The sequence below is a fragment of the Saccopteryx bilineata genome, chromosome X (assembly GCF_036850765.1).
Source record: "Saccopteryx bilineata isolate mSacBil1 chromosome X, mSacBil1_pri_phased_curated, whole genome shotgun sequence".
Lineage (NCBI taxonomy): Eukaryota > Metazoa > Chordata > Mammalia > Chiroptera > Emballonuridae > Saccopteryx > Saccopteryx bilineata.
Window position 1 is genome coordinate 126,053,808 of NC_089502.1, and position 23,220 is coordinate 126,077,027.

Genomic DNA, 23,220 nt, shown 5'->3' on the forward strand with positions numbered 1-23,220 from the left:
TCTGCTTCTCTCCCCTTCCCCTTCTTTTTTCTCTCTGTCTCTCTCTTCCCCTCTCACAGCCAAGGCTCCATTGGAGTAAAGTTGGCCTGGGCACTGAAGATGGCTCCATGTCCTCTGCCTCAGGCCCTAGAGTGGTTCCGGTTGCAATGGAGCAATGCCCCAGATGGGCAGAGCATCACCCCGTGGTGGGCATGCCAGGTGGATGCCAGTTGGGTATATGCAGAAGTCAGTCTCTCTGCCTCCCCACTTCTCACTTCAGAAAAATACAAAAAAAAGGTAACTGTGAGGTGATAGATGTATTAATTATCTTTATCTTTGTAATCATTCCATAATATATATGGATATCAAATCACTCTGTTATAGCTTTAATATATCCAATTATATTTGTCAATTAGTCCTCAGTAAAGTCAGGAAAAAAGAAAGTTCCCAGATAGTATGGACAATAACCTTTTTTTTTTGACAGAGGTGTACATTCATATATTTTATGGCTCCTTAAATGAAATATGACCATGGATGGATATCTTTTCCTCTGATATTTCACTTTAACACCACCCTTTATATTTAGGCGTTTTGAGTAAGTTAAAGGTGTTACAAAGGAGTTTTATACAACCAGAATTGAAAATCAGTGTCTTCTCTTCAAGAACACTGGGCTTGATGTAACAAAACATAATACAAAGTCTGAACACAACCTTTTAATATGTCCTCTTCTCTGTGTTCCTGGAGTCAAATATCAGCCTCTATTTTCATTTTACCATACTAACATATTAAAACTGGAACACTCCCCCCAAAAAAAACACTTCAAAAGAGAATTTTAATTAAATTCCATATCTCCCCATCATCAAGATAGGCCTTATTCTCCCCAAAAAGATTGAGTGGAAACTGACCTGCTATTTTAAAAATTGGGATTTAATGAACAAAATAAAAAAACAAAACAGAAACAGACTCATAGATACAGAAAACAAACTGACAGCTATCACACTGGATGGGTTTTGGGAGGTTGGGTTAAAAAGATGAATGGATTAAGCAAAAAAAAAATCAAAGTCATAAACAAGAAAAACCCTCTTTAAAGACAATAGTGTCATGATTACCAGAGGTAAAGGAGTGTGGGAGCAGATAGACAAGTATATGGGGGTGGAGTGTTTGGAGATGAAAGAATAATTGACTTTGGGTGGTGAACACACAATACATACAATATATGGATGATATGTATTTGAAAACTCTATAATTTTATTAACCAATGCAACCCAATAAATTCAATAAAAGCATATATAAAAATGCTTAATACTCTGTTGATTGTTTCTCTCATTTTAGATACCTCTTTTTTTCTAAAGGACTAATTGGAAATCATATATCCTCTTTGGAATTTCCTTAGCTTCCTACTTAGTTTTCTAATAATATACCACACTCTACATTTTATAATCATCACATTTTTTTTGCTATAAGATTAAAAGTTATTTGAGAATAGTCTTATTTATGTAACCCAGTCACCAGTGAACCAAATCTATAGTGTTAAATGAATGTTGAACTAAAGTGAAACTTCCACTTTGTTTCTCAACCTCATTAAAATACTTATGAATTTTATGGATAGCTTAACCAATGTTTTAGCTTAAGGAATGCTACCTTTTTAAAAAATACTATCTACAATTAGTGTTATTCTTTGACCCACCCTATATAAATTATAGGCTGGCCAAAGAATTAGCTCAGGTCAGTCTATTATTTATTCTCTGTAATAAATAGCTTTTGAAATAGAATTCCATTTTAAAATCTTATATACATATGTGTAAAAATATATATACTGTACATAAATATACATGTGTTAAATTTATATAAAATTTCTTAGTTTATTTCTAAAATTAGTATATAAATTGTTAAAAAGTCATCCAAAGCAAAGCAAATGTCTTTTTTCTTCATTTAATTGGTGTGTTGTCATAAAAATTTGTATTTAAATCTACAACCAGAAAATAGCTATACACTACAAAGTAATGGTCCATATACAACAAGTCATTGTGAAACTACCAATGTTCCAAAATAAGTTATTGTTATTTGAGTATTTTGAATTAACTGTTTCTCAACTTAAGATATACATTTTTAGTAATGTGACAAACCAAGGATCAACTCACACCACGGATTCACTGCTTATTCTCAACCTGAAGTTGGTGTTTTATTTCTTCTTAAGACTTACATATGTAAAATAAAGGCAAAAAAGTTTTTTAAATGTTATTTATCTAAAATATAAAACATAATCAAGATAAGAATATCTATATAAATAAAAATGTAAATGTTCGTTTTTTCAAAATCTTAAATCTCTGAAAGTTCTTCACCAATTGCTTTGAAATTTTGACACAACGTTGCATTCGAATATGCACATATTTTTATGTTTTTATATACCTACTCTTATATAGATGTCACACCTGTGACAGGTAAAAACATGTTTTTTTGAAAAACAGCGCCATCTGTTGGACGTAAAAGCAACACACACTATACTAAATATTTTACGATTCCATTTCAATGTTATGAGAGAAATATAAATTGCACATGGCTGAAGATATTTTCCATCAAATATGCATGGAAAATTTAAATATGAACATGGATTTCACAGCAGAAATCTACAACGAAGTATTGATAATGATTGAAGATTTGTGCTTAGAAATCGCGAACAAAGTTCTCAATGAATTGGAAATGCCATCACTGAATCAATCTGCTGCTGCTTCGTTAGATGTAGAATTGCATCGTGAACAAAATTACAACACGGGTGATCTTTTGTCGTATGTGCAATCAAATAGTCCTAAGCTAACGCTTGAGCAAAAAGGCATTTACAATCAAATAATGCAAACTGTCAATAATGGGGTTGGGGAAATCTTCTTAGATGCACCAGGAGGAACTGGTAAAAGGTTCCTAACTAGATTGATTCTGGCAACAATTTGATCCCAAAATGACATAGCCTTAGCTCTTGCGTCGTCTGGAATAGCTGCGACATTGCTACCAGGTGAAAGAACGGCTCATTCCTCTTTAAAATTGCCATTGAACATGCAATTCATTGAAACTCCCACATGCAACATTTCCAAAACATCTGGCATGGGAAAAGTATTGCAGAAATGCAAACTTATTTTTTGGGATAAATGCACAATGGGGCACAAAAAATCGCTCAAGGCTCTTGATCAATCATTGCAAGATTTGCATGGAAACATCAGACCATTTGGGAATGCATTAATATTGCTTGCAGGAGATTTCAGGCAAAACTTACCTGTAGTTCCTTGATCGACACCAGTAGATGAAATAAATTCTTGCCTGAGATGTTCTACTTTGTGGCAACACGTAAAGATGTTAAAATTGGCGCTCTCCGTCAGATTTCTGTCAGAGTTCCCGCCGCTTGGCCAAGCTAGACAATAAAGCTTTAATGTATAAACGACGGACCTTGCTTCTGTCTTCCATAATTCGGGTCCCTCCGAATTTGGATTAACATTTGGTGCGTTGGCCGGGAAGGAGCCATCGGACTGCACATTGGAGCTTTATTGTCCAACCCCGGGGAGTGACGTCATGGAAATGGCGCCGTGAGCAGCGCGTCCGACAGCTCTCCCCTAAATCACAACAAATTTATCAACTAGAAACAGAAAAATTTATCCTCGGAGCATTCCAGAGTTCCACACAAACTGATAGCGAAAGGACTGTTATCACTTGAATCTGAGAGATGAGGGTGTGGAGGAATCGACCACAGGGACGTTCTTTCAAACCGCAAGGAAGTGCGCCTGTGTGCTATCAATAAGACCACCCTCAGATGCCGATAAGAAAGAGGAAATCGAATATTATGGATACAAAAGAAAGAGAGGTAACACAAATAGATGTGGAAAAATCTATGGAGAAAAGACTTAACATATTGGAAGCCTTGGAGCTAAATGACAGAGAATTTAAAATAGAAATCTTAAAAATACTCAGAGATATACAAGAAAACACAGAAAGGCAATATAGGGAGATCAGAAAACAACTCAATGAACACAAAGAATATATTACCAAGGAAATTGAAACTATAAAAACAAATCAAACAGAAATGAAAAACTCAATTCACGAGCTGAAAAACGAGGTAACAAGCTTAGCTAACAGAACAGCCCAGATTGAAGATAGGATTAGTGAAATAGAAGACAAACAACTTGAGGCACAACAGAGAGAAGAAGAAAGAGACTCAAAAATAATAAAAAACGAGAAAGCCCTACAGGAATTGTCTGACTCCATCAGAAAGAATAACATAAGAATAATAGGTATATCAGAGGGAGAAGAGAAAGAAAATGGAATGGAGAATATACTCAAACAAATAATAGACGAGAACTTCCCAAGCCTGTGGAAGGAACTAAAGCCTCAAATTCAAGAAGCAAACAGAACACCAAGTTTTCTTAACCCCAACAAACCCACTCCAAGGCACATCATAATAAAGATGACACAAACCAATGACAAAGAAAAAATTCTCAAGGCAGCCAGGGAAAAGAAGAGTACAACATATAAAGGAAGGCCTATTAGATTATCATCAGATTTCTCAGCAGAAACTCTACAAGCTAGAAGAGAGTGGACCCCAATATTTAAAGCCCTGAAAGAGAGGAACTTTCAGCCAAGAATACTATACCCATCAAAGCTATCCTTCAAGTATGAAGGAGATATAAAAACATTCACAAATACAGAAAAGATGAGAGAATTTATCAACAGAAAGCCCCCACTCCAGGAAATACTAAAGGGAGTTTTCCAACCAGATTCAAAGAACAAAAGAAAACAACACCACAAGTAACAGCTCCACCAAGAACACAATAAAACCAAACTTAAACTGTGACAACAAAGGAAAAAAAGGGGGGAGAGGATGGAGATTAACAGTAGCAAAGGAGGATGAAGTGCAGAAATACTTATAAGATAGGGTACTACAATGAATATGGTAGGTACCCTTTTCATTACTTAATGGTAACCACCCTTAAAAAAACCACCACAAAAACACTTGACTTAAAAAAGGTAGCAACAGAGGAAAGAAGTATGGAACACAAACAAACAAAAACAAATGATAGAAAAACAAAAGAGAAGAATCAAACTAGATACAAAACTAACAGAAAGCAATTTATAAAATGGCAGTAGGGGACCCACAAGTGTCAATAATTACACTAAATGTAAATGGATTAAACTTACCAATAAAAAGACAAAGAGTAGCAGAATGGATTAAAAAAGAAAATCCAACTATATGCTGCCTACAAGAAACACATCTAAGCAACAAGGATAAAAACAAATTCAAAGTGAAAGGCTGGAAAACAATACTCCAAGCAAACAACACCCAAAAAAAAGCAGGCGTAGCAATACTCATATCTAATAATGCTGACTACAAGACAGAAAAAGTACTCAGAGACAAAAATGGTCATTTCATAATGATTAAGGGGAAGTTGAATCAAGAAGACATAACAATCCTTAATATATATGCACCAAACCAAGGAGCACCAAAATATATAAGACAGCTACTTATTGACCTTAAAACAAAAACTAACAAAAATACAATCATACTTGGAGACCTCAATACACCGCTGACGGCTCTAGATCGGTCATCCAAACAGAGAATCAATAAAGATATAGTGGCCTTAAACGAAATACTAGAACACCTGGATATGATAGACATCTACAGGACACTTCATCCCAAAGCGACAGAGTATACATTTTTCTCTAGTGTACATGGAACATTCTCAAGAATTGACCATATGTTGGGCCACAAAGACAATATCAGCAAATTTAGAAAAATTGAAATTGTACCAAGCATATTTTCTGATCATAAAGCCTTGAAACTAGAATTCAACTGCAAAAAAGAGGGGGAAAAACCCACAAAAATGTGGAAACTAAACAACATACTTCTAAAAAATGAATGGGTCAAAGAAGAAATAAGCGCAGAGATCAAAAGATATATACAGACAAATGAAAATGAAAATACGACATATCAGAATCTCTGGGATGCAGCAAAAGCAGTAATAAGAGGAAAGTTCATATCACTTCAGGCCTATATGAACAAACAAGAGAGAGCCGAAGTAAACCACTTAAGTTCACACCTTAAGGAACTAGAAAAAGAAGAACAAAGACAACCCAAAACCAGCCGAAGAAAGGAGATAATAAAAATCAGAGCAGAAATAAATGAAATAGAGAACAGAAAAACTATAGAAAAAATCAATAAAACAAGGAGCTGGTTCTTTGAAAAGATCAACAAAATTGACAAACCCTTGGCAAGATTCACCAAGGAAAAAAGACACAGGACTCAAATAAATAAAATCCAAAATGAAAGAGGAGAGATCACCACAGACATCATAGATATACAAAGAATTATTGTAGAATACTATGAAAAATTATATGCCACCAAATACAACAATCTAGAAGAAATGGATAAATTCCTAGAACAATACAACCTTCCTAGACTGAGTCATGAAGAAGCAGAAAGCCTAAACAGACCAATCAGCAGGGAGGAAATAGAAAAAACTATTAAAAACCTCCCCAAAAATAAAAGTCCAGGCCCAGACGGTTATACTAGTGAATTCTATCAAACATTCAAAGAAGACTTGGTTCCTATTCTACTCAAAGTCTTCCAAAAAATTGAAGAAGAAGCAATACTTCCAAACACATTTTATGAGGCCAACATAACCCTCATACCAAAACCTGGCAAGGATGGCACAAAGAAAGAAAACTACAGACCAATATCTCTAATGAATACAGATGCTAAAATACTAAACAAAATACTGGCAAACCGAATACAACAACATATTAAAAAAATAATACATCATGATCAAGTGGGATTCATCCCAGAATCTCAAGGATGGTTCAACATACGCAAAACGGTTAACGTAATACACCATATCAACAAAACAAAGAACAAAAACCACATGATCTTATCAATAGATGCAGAAAAGGCTTTTGATAAAATACAACACAATTTTATGTTTAAGACTCTCAACAAAATGGGTATAGAAGGAAAATATCTCAACATGATAAAGGCCATATATGATAAACCATCAGCCAACATCCTATTAAACGGCATAAAACTGAGGACTTTCTACCTTAAATCAGGAACAAGACAGGGTTGTCCACTCTCTCCACTCTTATTCAACGTGGTGCTAGAAGTTCTGGCCAGAGCAATCAGACAAGACAAAGAAATAAAAGGCATCCATATCAGAAAATAAGAAGTAAAGCTATCACTTTTTGCTGATGATATGATCCTATACATCGAAAACCCGAAGGACTCCACAAAAAGATTATTAGAAACAATAAACCAATACAGTAAGGTCGCAGGATACAAAATTAACATACAAAAGTCCATAGCCTTTCTATATGCCAACAATGAAATATTAGAAAACGAACTCAAAAAAATAATCCCCTTCACGATTGCAACAAAAAAAATAAAATACCTAGGAATAAACATAACAAAGAACATAAAGGACCTATATAATGAAAATTACAAAGCATTGTTAAGGGAAATCGAAAAAGATACAATGAGATGGAAAAATATTCCTTGTTCTTGGATAGGAAGAATAAATATAATCAAAATGGCCATATTACCCAAAGCAATATACAAATTTAATGCAATTCCCATCAAAATCCCTATGAGATTTTTTAAAGAAATGGAACAAAAAATCATCAGATTTATATGGAACTATAAAAAACCCCAAATAGCCAAAACAATCCTAAGGAAAAAGAATGAAACTGGGGGCATTACAATAACTGACTTTAAACTATATTATAGGGCCACGATAATCAAAACAGCATGGTATTGGCAAAAAAATAGACACTCAGACCAATGGAACAGAATAGAAAGCCCAGAAATAAAACCACATATATATGGTCAAATAATCTTTGATAAAGGGGCCAACAACACACAATGGAGAAAAGAAAGCCTCTTCAACAAATGGTGTTGGGAAAACTGGAAAGCCACATGCAAAAGAATGAAACTCGACTACAGCCTGTCCCCGTGTACTAAAATTAATTCAAAATGGATCAAAGACCTAAATATAAGACCTGAAACAATAAAGTACATAGAAGAAGACATAGGTACTAAAATCATGGACCTGGGTTTTAAAGAACATTTTATGAACTTGACTCCAATGGCAAGAGAAGTGAAGGCAAAGATAAATGAATAGGACTACATCAGAATTAAAAGTTTTTGCTCAGCAAGAGAAACTGATATCAAAATAAACAGACAGCCAACTATATGGGAACTGATATTTTCAAACGACAGCTCAGATAAGGGCCTAATATCCAAAATTTACAAAGAACTCATAAAACTCAACAACAAACAAACAAACAATCCAATAAAAAAATGGGAAGAGGACATGAACAGACACTTCTCCCAGGAAGAGATACAAATGGCCAACAGATATATGAAAAGATGCTCAGCTTCATTAGTTATTAGAGAAATGCAAATCAAAACTACAATGAGATACCACCTCACTCCTGTTAGATTAGCTATTATCAACAAGACGGGTAATAGCAAATGTTGGAGAGGCTGTGGAGAAAAAGGAACCCTCATTCACTGTTGGTGGGACTGTAAAGTAGTACAACCATTATGGAGGAAAGTATGGTGGTTCCTCAAAAAACTACAAATAGAACTACCTTATGACCCAGCAATCCCTCTACTGGGTATATACCCCAAAACCTCAGAAACATTGATACGTGAAGACACATGTAGCCCCATGTTCATTGCAGCACTGTTCACAGTGGCCAAGACATGGAAACAACCAAAAAGCCCTTCAATAGAAGACTGGATAAAGAAGATGTGGCACATATACACTATGGAATACTACTCAGCCATAAGAAATGATGACATCGGATCATTTACAGCAAAATGGTGGGATCTTGATAACATTATAAGGAGTGAAATAAGTAAATCAGAAAAAAACAAGAACTACATGATTCCATACATTGGTGGAACATAAAAATGAGACTAAGAGACATGGACAAGAGTGTGGTGGTTAGCAAGGGTGGGGGGGAGGGAGGACATGGGAGGGAGGGTGGGAGAGAGTTAGGGGGAGGGGGAGGGGCACAGAGAACTAGATAGAGGGTGACGGAGGACAATCTGACTTTGGGTGAGGGGTTTGCAAAATAATTTGATGACAAAATAACCTAGACATGTTTTCTTTGAATATATGTACCCTGATTTATTAATGTCATCCCATTACCATTAATAAAAATTTATTAAAAAAAAAAAAGATGTTAAAATTAACTACAAATATGCGTGTCCAGGTGCAAAACAATCGATCAGCTGAGATATTCTCACATCAATTGCTGGAAATTGGGAACAGAAAGGTGCCAGTTGATCTGACCTCAGGACGAATTTCATTGCCTCATAACTTCTGCAATTTAGTGACGTCAAAAGAAGAATTGGTTGAAAAAGTATTTCCCAATATTCAAACCAATTATAAGAATCACGATTGGCTGAGTGAACGAGCTATTCTTGTGACCAAGAACAAAGATGTCTATGAACTTAACAATATTATTCAGTCTAACACTCAAAGCGAGGCAGTCACACACAAGTTCGTCGACACTGTTGTGGAAGCAGATGAAGCGGTTAATTATCCAACAGAATTTATGAATTCACTTGATCTGCCAGGGATGCCACCGCATGTACTGCAATTGAAAATCGGCGTGCTGATTATCAATGTTGCGAAATATCAACCAGCCAAAGCTTTGCAACGGCACGCAGCTTGCAGTAAAAAAATTAATGAGCAACGTCGTAGAAACAACAATCTTGACAGGACCTTTCAAACGTGAAGATGTCCTCATTCCTCTCATTCCTATGATTCCAACGGATATGCCATTTGAATTTAAGAGATTGCAGTTCCCAATTTGATTGGCGTTTGCAATCACCATCAACAAAGCTCAGGGCCAGTCTTTAGAATTGTGCGGTTTAGATGTAGACACAGATTGCTTCTTATATGGACAATTATATGTGGCATGTTCTAGAGTCAGCAAACCAGACAATCTCTATATCTGCACAGACAATGGAACAACAAAAAATATTGTATACCCACAGGCATTGTGAAATTAAACATATTAGAAACGTGAGCTTTCTCTTTTCTTTCTTTTCCATTTAACCAGACTGAGCCACAGCAATGCGTGGCCGGATATAGCTAGTTAAAAATAATATAACATCAATATAGTTTATACCAAATTAATTAATTAACTAATTAATTAATTAATTTATATTTTTCAAGTGAGAGAAAGGGAGACAGAGAGACTCCTGCATGTGCCCCTACTGGGATCCACCCAGCAAACCCCACCTGTGGCAAATTCTCAGACCAACTGAGCTATCCTCAGTACTTGAGGCTGACACTCAGGCCAACCAAACTATCCTCAGCACCTGGGGCCCATGGTTGAACCAATCAAGCCACTGGCTGTGAGCAGAGAAGAGAGAGAAAAGGGGGAGAAGGAGGGGAAGAGAAGCAGATGGTTGCTCCTCATGTGTGTCCTGACCAGGGATCGAATCCAGGATGTTCGTACACCAGACCAACATTCTATCCACTGAGCACACCAGCCAGGGCCAAATTTATTTATCAAACCCTTGTTTATTCAAGAACTATTAATTCTGTATTTTATGCCACAAACACAGTAGACTTAGTCCTTGAACTCTGGGAGACTATAGCCCAGCAGAGAAACAATATCAAACAAGTAATAAAAAATATTAAAAAAATATCAACAAAGGGTATTTTTGTGCATTAATTATAGATATAAATGAGCACAGGTTGCCTTTTCTATAATAGTAAACATATTAAAGGCATTTATGAATTTTCTAAAACAGTACAATGTCATAAAGAGATGATCAATATATGTTAAATAAACAGAGAAATCAATATATAAGCATAATATTTATCTTGAGTGTCTAAAGGCTATAACGGTATATAAGAAATGGAATGCAAGAGTGTTTTACATAAAGGCTAGAATGCATACTCTTGAATTTTATTAGAAACAAAATAATAAAAATATCAGATTTTCAAGCAAAGAAAATGGGACTTAGAATAAATCCAAGAAAACTTTCCAAAGAGTGGTAATCATTAAATATTATAATTTATTTCCAAATGAAGTTGTCAAATCCTTTATACATGTCTTTGAAAATAAGATAGGAGTTTCATCTGTTCAGGATGCTTTAATTGTCTCTACATTATGCCAAAACATCTGCTAGATTCAGTCAATAGTAAAAACTTCATACCGTCACTTCAAAGAATAAAATCAGTTCAATAATTTTTCTGGCATCATGTAGCCCAAACAAACCTGTTGACTGACATTTTTACTTTTTTTGTACAGAGACAGAGAGAGATGGAGAGAGGGACAGATAGGGACAGACAGACAAGAAGGGAGAGAGATGAGAAGTATCAACTCATGGTTGTGGCACCTTAGTTGTTTACTGATTGCTTTCTCATATGTGCCTTGACCAGGGGGCTACAACAGATGGAGTGACCCCGTGCTGAAGCCAGTGACCTTGGACTCAAGCTGGTGAGCCTTGTTCAAACCAGATGAGCCCATGCTCAAGCTGGCAACCTCGGGGTTTCGAACCTGGGGACATTTTTACTTTTCAAATTATTTTCACTTATTGGAAACACCTAGCTCATGTAGTTCTAAGTGGGCTAACTTAACTAAGTAAAGATTCTAAACACTTATGCAACATTTTTTATTTGTGATGTATGAGTATAAAATATGTTTCCATTACATAATTTGAATGAAGCTAACTTTATACATATTTGAAAATATTTAAAGTGATAAAATGTTAATGTTCATATTGAAATTAAAATGCAACTTGATGGGACTTAAGAAGTAGTATTAAATATTCTAAAGGGAATGCATTTTATATACTTCATTTATAGACTCATCATACATCACAGCATGCAGAGAAAAATTGGGAAGAAAGAATGTCAGTTATGCTGTAAGTGAGGATAACATAACAAGAAGGGAATGGTAATTTCTTTTTTTTAATTTCTGGAGGAAATAAGAGCTTGGTAGATACTCAATGTATACCTATTGGATAGATTAATTGACTAGGTGATTTTTTTTATTTATTCATTTTTTTAGAGAGAGGAGACACAGAGAGAGAAAGAGATAGAGAGAAGAAAGATATAGAAAGAACAGAGGGAGGAGCAGGAAGCATCAACTCCCATATGTGCCTTGACCAGGCAAGCCTGGGATTTTGAACCGGCGACCTCAGCGTTCCAGGTCGACGCTTTTACCCACTGCACCACCACAGGTCAGGCTGACTAGGTGATTTATATGGTGAGACACTGGGGTATATATGATAAAAAAAATTAATGAGCAACGTCGTAGAAACAACAATCTTGACAGGACCTTTCAAACTTGAAGATGTCCTCATTCCTCTCATTCCTATGATTCCAACTGTAAATTCAATGTGCCTATAACAATACTTTATCCTACACTTTTGGCTAAGGAATTTTCCAGGGAGAAGTGGAAATTGAACAACAATGGTACATAGGGAAGCAGATTGCCAGTTGTTTTATGCTCTAGTCAAGTTTTTACCTAATGATTTTTCTTGTACATGATTATTTCTAGTGAAAAAAAATTAACTGGTTGCTTTTTATGTGCCTTTATATGTGTGTAAATAACCAATATTCAATGTTTTATAATATTTGTTACTTAACATAATTAAATTAAATAATAATAAGCCTTTATGAGAAATTTCTTTAGAAACATAGCCTTAGATCAAGTGTTTTACATTTCTCTCTTAGGAGTTGCACCAACCAAATGAGGCAGATACTCATTTTTACAGATGGGATAATAGATATAAGAAGAGGTCAGTGGTTATATATATAAGAACTGCATTGATTAGCCAATACACCATAAAGTCTTTTTTTTGGGGGGGGGAATATCACTAGTAGTTGTGTAAGATAAACCACAAAACTCAATCTTACAAAAGATTATTCATCACTCACATAAATTGAGTGTTCCAATTTTGTGAGTCATTCTTTTTATTTTTTTATTTTAATTTTTTTACACACAGAGAGATACATAGGGACAGACAGACAGGAACAGAGAGATGAGAAGCATCAATCATCAGTTTTTCGTTGCGACACCTTAGTTGTTCATTGATTGCTTTCTCATATGTGCCTTGACCATGGGGCTACAGTTGACTGAGTAACCCCTTGCTCAAGCCAGTGACCTTGGGTCCAAGCTGGTGAGCTTTTTTGCTCAAACCACATGAGCCCGCGCTCAAGCTGACAACCTCAGGGTCTCAAACCTGGGTCCTCCACATCCCAGTCCGACGCTCTATCCACTGTGAGTGATTCTTTTTAAATAATATTTAGAGACCCATGCTTTTAAAGATTTTTTTAAAAAAAATATTGGGGTGACATTGGTTAATAAAATCATATAGGTTTCAGGTATACAATTCTATAATCCATCAGCTGTATATTGTATTGCATGGTCACCACCTCAAGTGGTGAACCCTCTTACCATATATCCCCCTTAAACCTTATTCTACCTACCCCCACCTAAGCATTATGCTAAGTGAAATAAGCCACTCAGAGAAAGACAAGTACCATAGGATTTCGCTCATATGCGGAATATAATGAACAAAATGAACTAGAAAACAAAATGGAAACATAATAAGACAGAGAACAGACTGACAGCTGTCAAAGGGGAAGAGGGATGTGGGACCCATGCTCTTTTTGATTTGTAGCTCTGCTATTTTAAAAAATGTCTTCCAAGTCCCTGTGTTTTTGGCCTTAAATCAGGGGCAGGGGAGTGTGTAGGATGATGAATGGAATTTCTTAAGAGCCAGTCCTGGGAGCTGAACGCATTATTGCTACTCACATTCCATTTTTAATAACTCACTTGTATGGACACACCTAATTGCAAGGGAGTTGATGAAATGTATTGTAGCTGTGTACCCAAGAAGAATTGGGTTTCATGGACAGCTAGTTAGACACTGTCACAATCCTCTCTTCTGGTCACCAGATATCAGAGATCACTCCCAAAAGAGAAAACCCAGGATCACATTCAGTCACTGCATCTAAATCCATGACCAGCATCTCCAGGATATGTACAATAACCACTGTCAAAATGGTGTGGCCCTTCTTCATCTGCATATCTGTGAACTAAGAAGACAATTTACTGCTGTAGTAGGTAGAATAATACCGTGCCCCTCAATATGTTCAAATCTGAAGCCCCAGAACAGATGAATATATTAGGTTACATGGCAAAAGAGAATTTAGGTTGCAGAAGGAATTAAGTTTTCTAATTGGCTGACTTTAAAATAAGAAAATTATCATGGATTATCTGAGTGGGTTCAATGTAGTCACAAGGCTCATTACAAGTGGAACAGGAAGCCAGAAGTCAGAGTCAGAGAGGGAGATGTAGTGAGGAAAGCACATCAGAGTGATGTGATGTAAGAAGCCAGTCATCCACTGCTAGCTTTGAGAATGGAGGAAAGGGCCATGAGCCAAGGAATGTGGGAAGCCACTAGAAGCTGGAAAAGGCGAGGAAATGTATTCTCAACCAGAGTCTACAAAAAGGAATGCAGCCTGACCAGGCGGTGGCGCAGTGGATAGGGCGTCAGACTGGGATGCGGAAGACCCAGGTTCGAGACCCCGAGGTCGCCAGCTTGAGCACAGGCTCATCTGGTTTGAACAAAAATTCACCAGCTTGGACCCAAGGTCGCTGGCTCAAGCAAGGGGTTACTCGGTCTGCTGAAGGCCCGTGGTCAAGGCACATATGAGAAAGCAATCAATGAATAACTAAGGTGTCACAATGTGCAACAAAAAAACTAATGATTGATGCTTCTCATCTCTTCTTTCCTGTCTGTCTGTCCCTGTCTATCCCTCACTTTGACTCTCTCTCTGTCTCTGTAAAAAATTTAAAAAATTAAAATTAAAATTAAAAAAAAATAATGCAGCCCTGTTAACAATTTGATTTTGTCCCAGTGATACCTGTATTGGACTTCTGCACTCCAATATTTCAAATAATAAATGTAGGCTGTTAAGCCACTAAATTTATATTGTAAATGTTAAATCTGTAATGTAAATGTTAAGCCACTAAATTTGGGGTGATTTGTTACAAAATCAATAAGAAACTAATACAACTCTCTCATTTCATAAATAGCCACTATAAAAAGGGAGTGCTGGAACAGGGTAACTATAAACCATTTTTATTTAGAAAAGGAAAAAAAAAAAGGGAGATACCCACTAGAACAGGCTCACAGCCATGGTATCCCCTTAAGAGGAAGTCTTTGTGATTTCCCCCTTTTTCCTGGTAATTGGAAGAGTTCTTTGATTACAGTCAATTTTGGTTTTGTAAGCAAACTTTTTTATTTTTTAGTAGGTAATGCTCTCAGCTCCAACTGATGAAAGGTTTCTCCTCTGTCATTATTCTCTACCTAAAATGGACTTTGAGGATTATGCTTTGCTTAGATATTATTTAGTTTTCAAAACCTGCTTCTTGCTCATGCAAATTAGGAGCCATAATATTTTTGGTATAATAATTAAAATAATATAAGAAAATAAGCTTATTTTCTATTTGACTCCAGATAGTTGTTGAGTCTTTAACCACATGGAAGTTGTTTCCCAGACAGAGCTAAAACATGGTGTATTCTTTGGTTCTACACTGGTGGTGTACTGTAACTAGTCGGTACTGACTTTCAAAAATTGATTGGTAAATTATCAGGAATTTTGCTAAAGAGTTGGCATCTTGTTGGTAACTTGAAATAGGCTATAGTGGAGTCTGACAAGGCAATTGCACAGTGGATAGTGCATCAGACTGGGACTCAGAGGACCCAGGTTCGAAACCCCGAGGAGACAGGCTTGAGCGCAGGCTCAACTGGCTTGAGTGCAGGCTCATCAGCTAGAGCCCAAGGTCGCTGGCTTGAGCAAGGGGTCACTCACTCTGCTGTAGCCCTCTGATCAAGGCACATATGAGAAAGCAATCAATAAACAACTAAGGTGCCACTACGAAGAATCAATGCTTCTTGTCTCTCTCCTTCCTGTCTGTCCCTCTCTCTGTCTCTTCCTCTCACTAAAAAAAATAAAAAAGAAAGAAATTAGCTATAGTGGAAGTAGTTATACCAGAAACATTAGCAAATACTGTACTGTAAATCATGGATTTTTTATTTATGTAATTTTGAAACCCGAATATTCACTTTTTTTGTATTTTTTTTCCAAAGTTAGAAGCTGGGAGGTAGTCAGACAGACTTCTGCATGCACCTGACCTGGATCCACCTGACATGCCCACCAGAGGGAGATGCTCTGCCCCTTTGGGGCGTTGCTCAGATACAGCTGGAGCCATTCTAACACCTGAGGTGGAGGCCATGGAGCCGTCCTCAGCGCCCGGGCCAACTTTGCTCTAATGGAGCCTTGGCTGTGGGAGAGGGAGAGAGAGAGAGACAGAGAGGAAGGAGAGGGGGAGGGGTGGAGAAGCAGATGTGTGCCTCTCCTGTGTGCCCTGGCCAGGAATCAAACCTGGGACATCCGCACAATGGGCCTACGCTCTATTGCTGAGCCAACCAGAGAGGGCCCGAATATTCACATTTTAATAGCACAGAAGCGCCTATTCTCAAATAATGTAGGCTAACTGATTTCTTCTGAAAAAAAATCAGAGTGTTGTTGCTTAACCTTATCATGTCTGAGAAGCTGAGTGATGTTATTCAACTGAGAATTCTTACTGGGTCTTAAAAGTTCAATGACTTTTAAATTCGTACCTCTTAGTCTTAGTACTTAGACTAAGTCAGTATTTCCAGTCCTTTAAGGTCCTACATTTCTGAAATTTCGCTGCTTCCTAAACATTTCTGTTAGCAAACTAGCCAATTATTTCCTGATCTTATCTCCTAATAATAACTTACAAAAAGCAGAAATTAAATGTCAAGCCATCATCACTGTCATTCAAGTTATTGCAGGCAACATTTTTACCAAATGTTTTCTCACTGCACCAGATGGCTCTCACTGCAATATGGATTTAATTGCCCAACCACTGTTCAAACAGCTAAGCTACTTCACATAGTGTAATGTTTCGTTAAAACAGCGCCCCACATCAAATGATCCATTTTTGTATTTGTTCAGGAATCATTACCTACTATACTTGATGCAACCTAAAATTTTTGCATCTTAATACAGCAGTTAATCTCAGAAATCCCAAACGATGTCTGTGCTCTGCAGGTAGCTCTTGTTCAAGCAGCGATTCAGGGACCCACGTTCCTTCTGTCTTGTGGCTCACCTATCTTCAGTTGCTTCCTAGATCACTGTGCTCCTCTGCTACTACTTGACTGAGAGCAAAAGAGCTTGGGAGATTATGCATAGACTTTTGTATGGGCTCATCCTGACAAAGCAGCAAAGTTCATTTCTGCTTACAGAACTTTAGCTGGAAATCATCCACATGGACACACTCGACTGCAAAAGAGGCAGCACCTACGTCTAGCTGTTGGCAGGGAAAAAAAGAGCAGAAATGAATTGATGAAAAACCAGACAGCCTCTAATGTGAGAACTTTTCACTGTTCACTAAGAATTCTATGTTAATGGTTAATGTTTCCCCATAATTTCATTTTCACCTTATTTCGTGAAATTTTACAACTTTGAATTAAACTGCAACAACACCATCATGTACTCTCCACTCTGGACACTAGTGCAATTTACATTTATGGAAAAAATTTCTCCAAGGAACTCATAAAATAGAAAGTATATATTGTGAAATACCCTGTAACAGGTTTACAAAATAGTTTCAGAGTAAGTTCTTTTTATCTCTGAAACCAATGTAGATGTATATTTGGACTAGAGTTAGTTAGGTTTTAATCATTATGCATATAAACCATAATGTAACATCTTGTTTTTAATTTCTGATGCACTATGAAACCATAGTCTAATTACTAAATCACACTGAGTTCCAATAGGTTCATCTAAAAAATAAGGATTAAGATCAGTTGTTATTTTATAGGATTATTGTGTGGATTGAAGAAAATGTGTATAAATCACTTAGCTCAGGGCCAGATAAACAGTAAGCACTGAATAACACTTAGCTGTTGATTACTGAGTACTCTTTCAGTTTGAATTACCACACTGCAAATTGCCCTCAATAAGCCTTGTTATACTTCGGATATTCAGACGACTGTACTCACATTGATCATGCTCACCCAGCACTTTAACTCCACTGATAAAGTGAAGAATCTAATTCACATTTAATTCACTGCCAAACACCAAAGGTTTTCAGATTTGTTTTTAGAAGGTCCGTTATACTTTCATTTTCACAATTTAGATAATTGCTTTCTGTATGTGTTTCAAACATAAGTTTCTGATGTGCAAGCACAACTAAAAACCACTTTAAACCTACCAAAAAGAGGAAGGATGATCACAACTTGAAGAAGACAGTGAATGTCATGCCTACATTCATGAAGATTAATGAGCTACTGTGATTCATGATATTAAAATGAAATTCTAGCAGTGCCTGTTTGAAGCTTGACAGGACAAGGATTGTTAACATTTTTGTAGTGCTTATTATATGCCAGGCATCTAAGTGAGGACCATCTGAAATGCTGATATATATTAACTCATTCCATATTCACAAACACCCTAGGAGTCAGGTAGTATTATTATCCCCATTTTACAAATGAGCAGTCTATGACATGATAAAGAGAAATAGATATAAAAAGGCTAGAACAAGAGAGTGAGGCCCTGGTTTTTCTTTTGTCCTCTACGTTTGCTCTCTTTTCTTTCTTTTTTTTACTAGCTGTCTTTGATTTTGGACTACCCCACAAACCACAAGGCTTGCAAAAATAGTTCTGAAACAATACTATTCTGATGGTTATCAGAACCAGAAAGGAAAAAAAATGAAAATAGGAACAATCTTGAACCATGGACTTTGATTAAAGTGAAAAACCCCTGCTTAAGTCAGAGATCACGGATATGATGTTTTTCTATTCTATAAACTCCCAGCATTGCTTCCACTGTGGAGTTACCCGGTCTGGTAGTGCTCCCTTATGTACATCAGTTAAATAAAGAGAGCCTTAACCTCTATTTAAGTCACTTAAATCGTTTTCCTTTGACAAAGATAGCAAAGCTAATAAATGGCAGGGCAGGATTTACATGAGCCCAGTCAATTTGGCTCAAACTTTCACTTAAGCATTCATGCCTCTATTCTTTTCAAACACATTTTATGGGAATTTTCATGTATATGGAAAAGTAGAGAGGATCCTACAATAAATGAAATCCTATGTATCCATTGCTTGGTTTCAACAGTTCTCAACTTGATGTGTTGTTTTATGTATTCTTCACCCCATATGCATTTGTTTGTTTATTTTGCTAGTGTTGTTTAAGAAATCTCAGACATAATTTCATTTCAATCTGTAAAAACTTCATTAGAAATTACTAAATGATCAGAACATTTTAACATATCCAAAATGCTATTACCACACATTAATATTAACAATAAGTAATATTATATAATATTTAGTCCATATCTTACTAATGATGTCAGATTTCATCACTGACCTCAAAGTTGTCATTTTACCATCAAGCTGTTCAAATCGACATTCAAAAATGCCCATATGTTGCATTTGGTTGTTTTGTTTCTTACAACTAATGTGCATAGTAACAGTATTCTCCTTTTTTATGCTATTTATTGGTAGAAGAAAAAATGTCATTTGTCTTGTGGAATGTTCTAAATTCTAAATTTGATAGGTAGCTTCTTCAAGTTCTCTGTTCCCTTGTTTCTTTCTCTTATAGTTTCAGTAAACTGGTAATTACATATAGAAGTCTGATATTTTTTTCAGGTTTCATTTTTAGGAAAAAGCAAGTCTTAAGTTCAGTGATATTTAGTTCCTATTGTATCATATCATGAGACACAAAGTCTATTTTACAATTTTAGTGAATTTAATGTGGATCAGTGAATTAATGTGATGTCAGTCCGATGCCTCCATTATAATTTTTTCCCATCAAGCTTTTACCAAAATACCTTAGAATCCATTGATCATACTTGTATGGTCCATTACCTCATTAGAGATTGGAAAATGTTGATATTTTAATTCTATATTTCCTCCTGATTTTATTAGCTGGATTTAGTCTAAAAGGAACTTCTCCTTTATCAACTCTTTGAGGCACAACTTGTACAAGAAAGTCAGAGAAAAATGCTTGATTGTACCCCACTAATTACAATTTTTAGAGAAATTAGTCTTTAAGCAACTCCAATTGTTTGAATTAATATTATGAATTAATGGATTTTTATATATTTCAAATATTTGCAGTTTTCTGTTTGAAGGTCAATGTGTTCTATCTTATACCTATGAAAATCCTTCCAAGTAGACTCATGTTTTTTTTTTTTTAGAAATGATCACCTTAGTCTTTAAAAATCTTCATTGCTTTCTGGAACAACAAGATGACTCAGAATCATCTTGGATACTTCTTGCCCTAAACCTGTAACCAAGAATTATCTCAAAATCCCTGATTCTGTTAAACAGAAAATGGTTTTTGGAACTCACAATCTGGGCCTCATTAGTAATAATTGCTACTAACTTGTCATTTTTCTTATGCTGTGTCAATGAAAAGAATTAGGAAATGTGTTTGTTTGTTTTTACAGAAAAGCAAATCCTAAATTTACATTGATATTAAGGCTCTAGTCACTTAAGCTGTTTCATTTTATGTTTGCCTCTCGTTACTCATATGTGAAAAATCTGGTTCCTAATGATATTTCCATAATTATGTATCTGCTTTCATCTACAATACACCTGTAACACTTGCAAAATGATAATATCAATATACTTTGCTGATGACAAGAGACCAAATAAGGTTTAAAAGTTTTTTATGTTTTCTTTAATTTGTCATTTAAATGTATTCCATTAAGAATGTATGTCAAAATATGTTGTTTTCAAATCAATTTTTCTCCCTGCGGCCATCTCACCAACCATATAGAATTAGATATATTTGTTCAGTTTACTTTAAGGTTTTAGAATGTTTTACTGTTCTGATTTAATTTTTTAAATATAAAAAATATCAATATTTATGTGATTTCATAGTCAAAATTATATTCAAATTACATTCACAGAAGTTTCACTCCCAAACTTACCCTTTTCCCTGTTGCAGAGAGAGAGACACAGAGAGAGGGACAAGGGGTGGGGGGGGGGCGGAAGAGGAGAAGGAAGCAGTTGAGTGCAGAAGGAGAAGAATGTTGTCCTCTTCTAATTTTTTATGCTGTCCTTCACTATTCTGAATCTTACTTTTGTCCTTTAACAATTTATGTTATTACCACTCTAACAGTGTAGTGAGATCTTCCTTATTCCTTTTCAAGCTGCATAGTCAGACCATATTTTACTATATTTAAAGACATTTGACATTGAGGGAAATGGTTTTCCATATTTCTATTGGGTTTTTTTTAGAATATCTTTATATAATGACAATATTAGCATTTTGTGAAAATATTGAAGATAGTTCCTTGGTTTTGGACTTTTGTTTTAGACATGTTTGTACATTCAGAAAAAAAGTATCATGATCTTCTGTAACTACTGTATGTGGTACTCTAAGAAAGAAATCAATACAAAAATCTATATAACAACTTCATTATACATATTTTACTGTTTTATAACTCGTTTATCCTCACTATTTTTTGCATGATTGAACACTCTTACTGTGGATATGGGTTTCTTTTTAAGTACATAAGTCTTTTCTAAGAATGGGCTATTCAGCTGCTTTGCCCATTTTTCTAAAGGATTGTCTCTTTTATCTGTAGGATTTTAAAAACTAATTATGAATATATGAACATGTTATCTGATACGTGTACTGTACATATCTTCCCTTGGTTCATCACTTGCTTTTAACTTTCTTAGTGGTGTTTCTTGTTTGTTTGTTTTGTGTTTTTTGAACAGAAACTCTTAATTTTAATAAAGTTGAATAGGTCAAAATTGCCCTGGCTGATTAGCTCATTTAGTTAGAGCATCATCCAGAAGCACAGAGGTTGCTGGTTTGATCCTCAGTCAGGACACATATAGGAGCAGATCAATGTTCCTGTCTCTGTCTTTCTCTCTCTCCCTTCCTCTCTCTCTAAAATGAATAAAACAAACATAAAAAAGATGACCTAATCCTGTAAAAAAATAAATAGATCAAAGTTTCTTTAATGGTTAGACTCTTGTGTCAATTCATGAAATATTTATATGCTCCAAATATGCAATGAAGTTCTCTTTTGCTTTCTGCTAAAAGTTTTAATTTTATTTAACCTTTTTAATTTGGATCTGAAATCTGTCTAGAGTTGACTTTTGTTTGTTTGTTTGTTTATGGGCTGAAATGAAGGTAATTACTCACTATTTGACTACTTGCTATCAAATTCATTAGCTCAGTTTTTTGACAAAGTGAACATTTTTACAATAGTGTCTCCTTTGTCATTCATCAGGTGATTGTATATATACTGGTTTTCCTCTGGGTTTTATTCTCTTCTATTCATCTGAATTGTCTGTTCTTGTATCAAACCCACTCAATCTTAGTTAGTGTCTTGGTATATGGTAGTTTCACTATTTCACTTTTTGTCTCCTTCAAAATTTCTGTTTTTTTAATTTTCCTCTAAATTTTAGAACCAGCTTATCAATTTCAATAATATCTTGCTAAGATTTGAGTTGGAGTAGCATTGAATTTATAGATCAGTTTGAAGAGAACTGACATGTTTACAATATCAAAATTAGCAATCAATGAACTCCTGCCCTCACCATTTATCTGGTCTTTTAAATTCTTGCACACATTTTATTAGATTAATTTGAAGATGTTTTATACATATGATATTATAAATGGCATTTTTAATTGTATTCTTGTGAGTTTGTTGCTGATATATTGATATACAGTTGGTTTCATATATAATAGCTTATTTCCAAAACAGGCTTCTAAGTTTTGATAATTCTAACTTTTTTCTTTTTCATCCCCAGCCCTATTTGCTTCCTATAGTTATTCAGTGTTCCTTTTTCTACCTTTTTATCGCCTGTGATAACTGTTAAACCAGTTGTCCTCATTAATTTATCTATTTTAACAGATATCAATACTAGAAACATTATTGCCTGAAGTGTGAAGTAAACAGGAAAGCAAATTTAGAGAGGAGATAAATGAGACTAAATACTTTAATAGAGTTTATTTTTGTCCTAATAAGAAAAACTAGGACAAACAAGAGAAAAAGAAAAGTATATTTATAGCAACTCAGACCTAAATTCAAGGCAATATCAATATGAAGGAATAGAGTTTAGGCATATGGAGAAGCCATATGTTAAATTACTTGCCTTTTTAG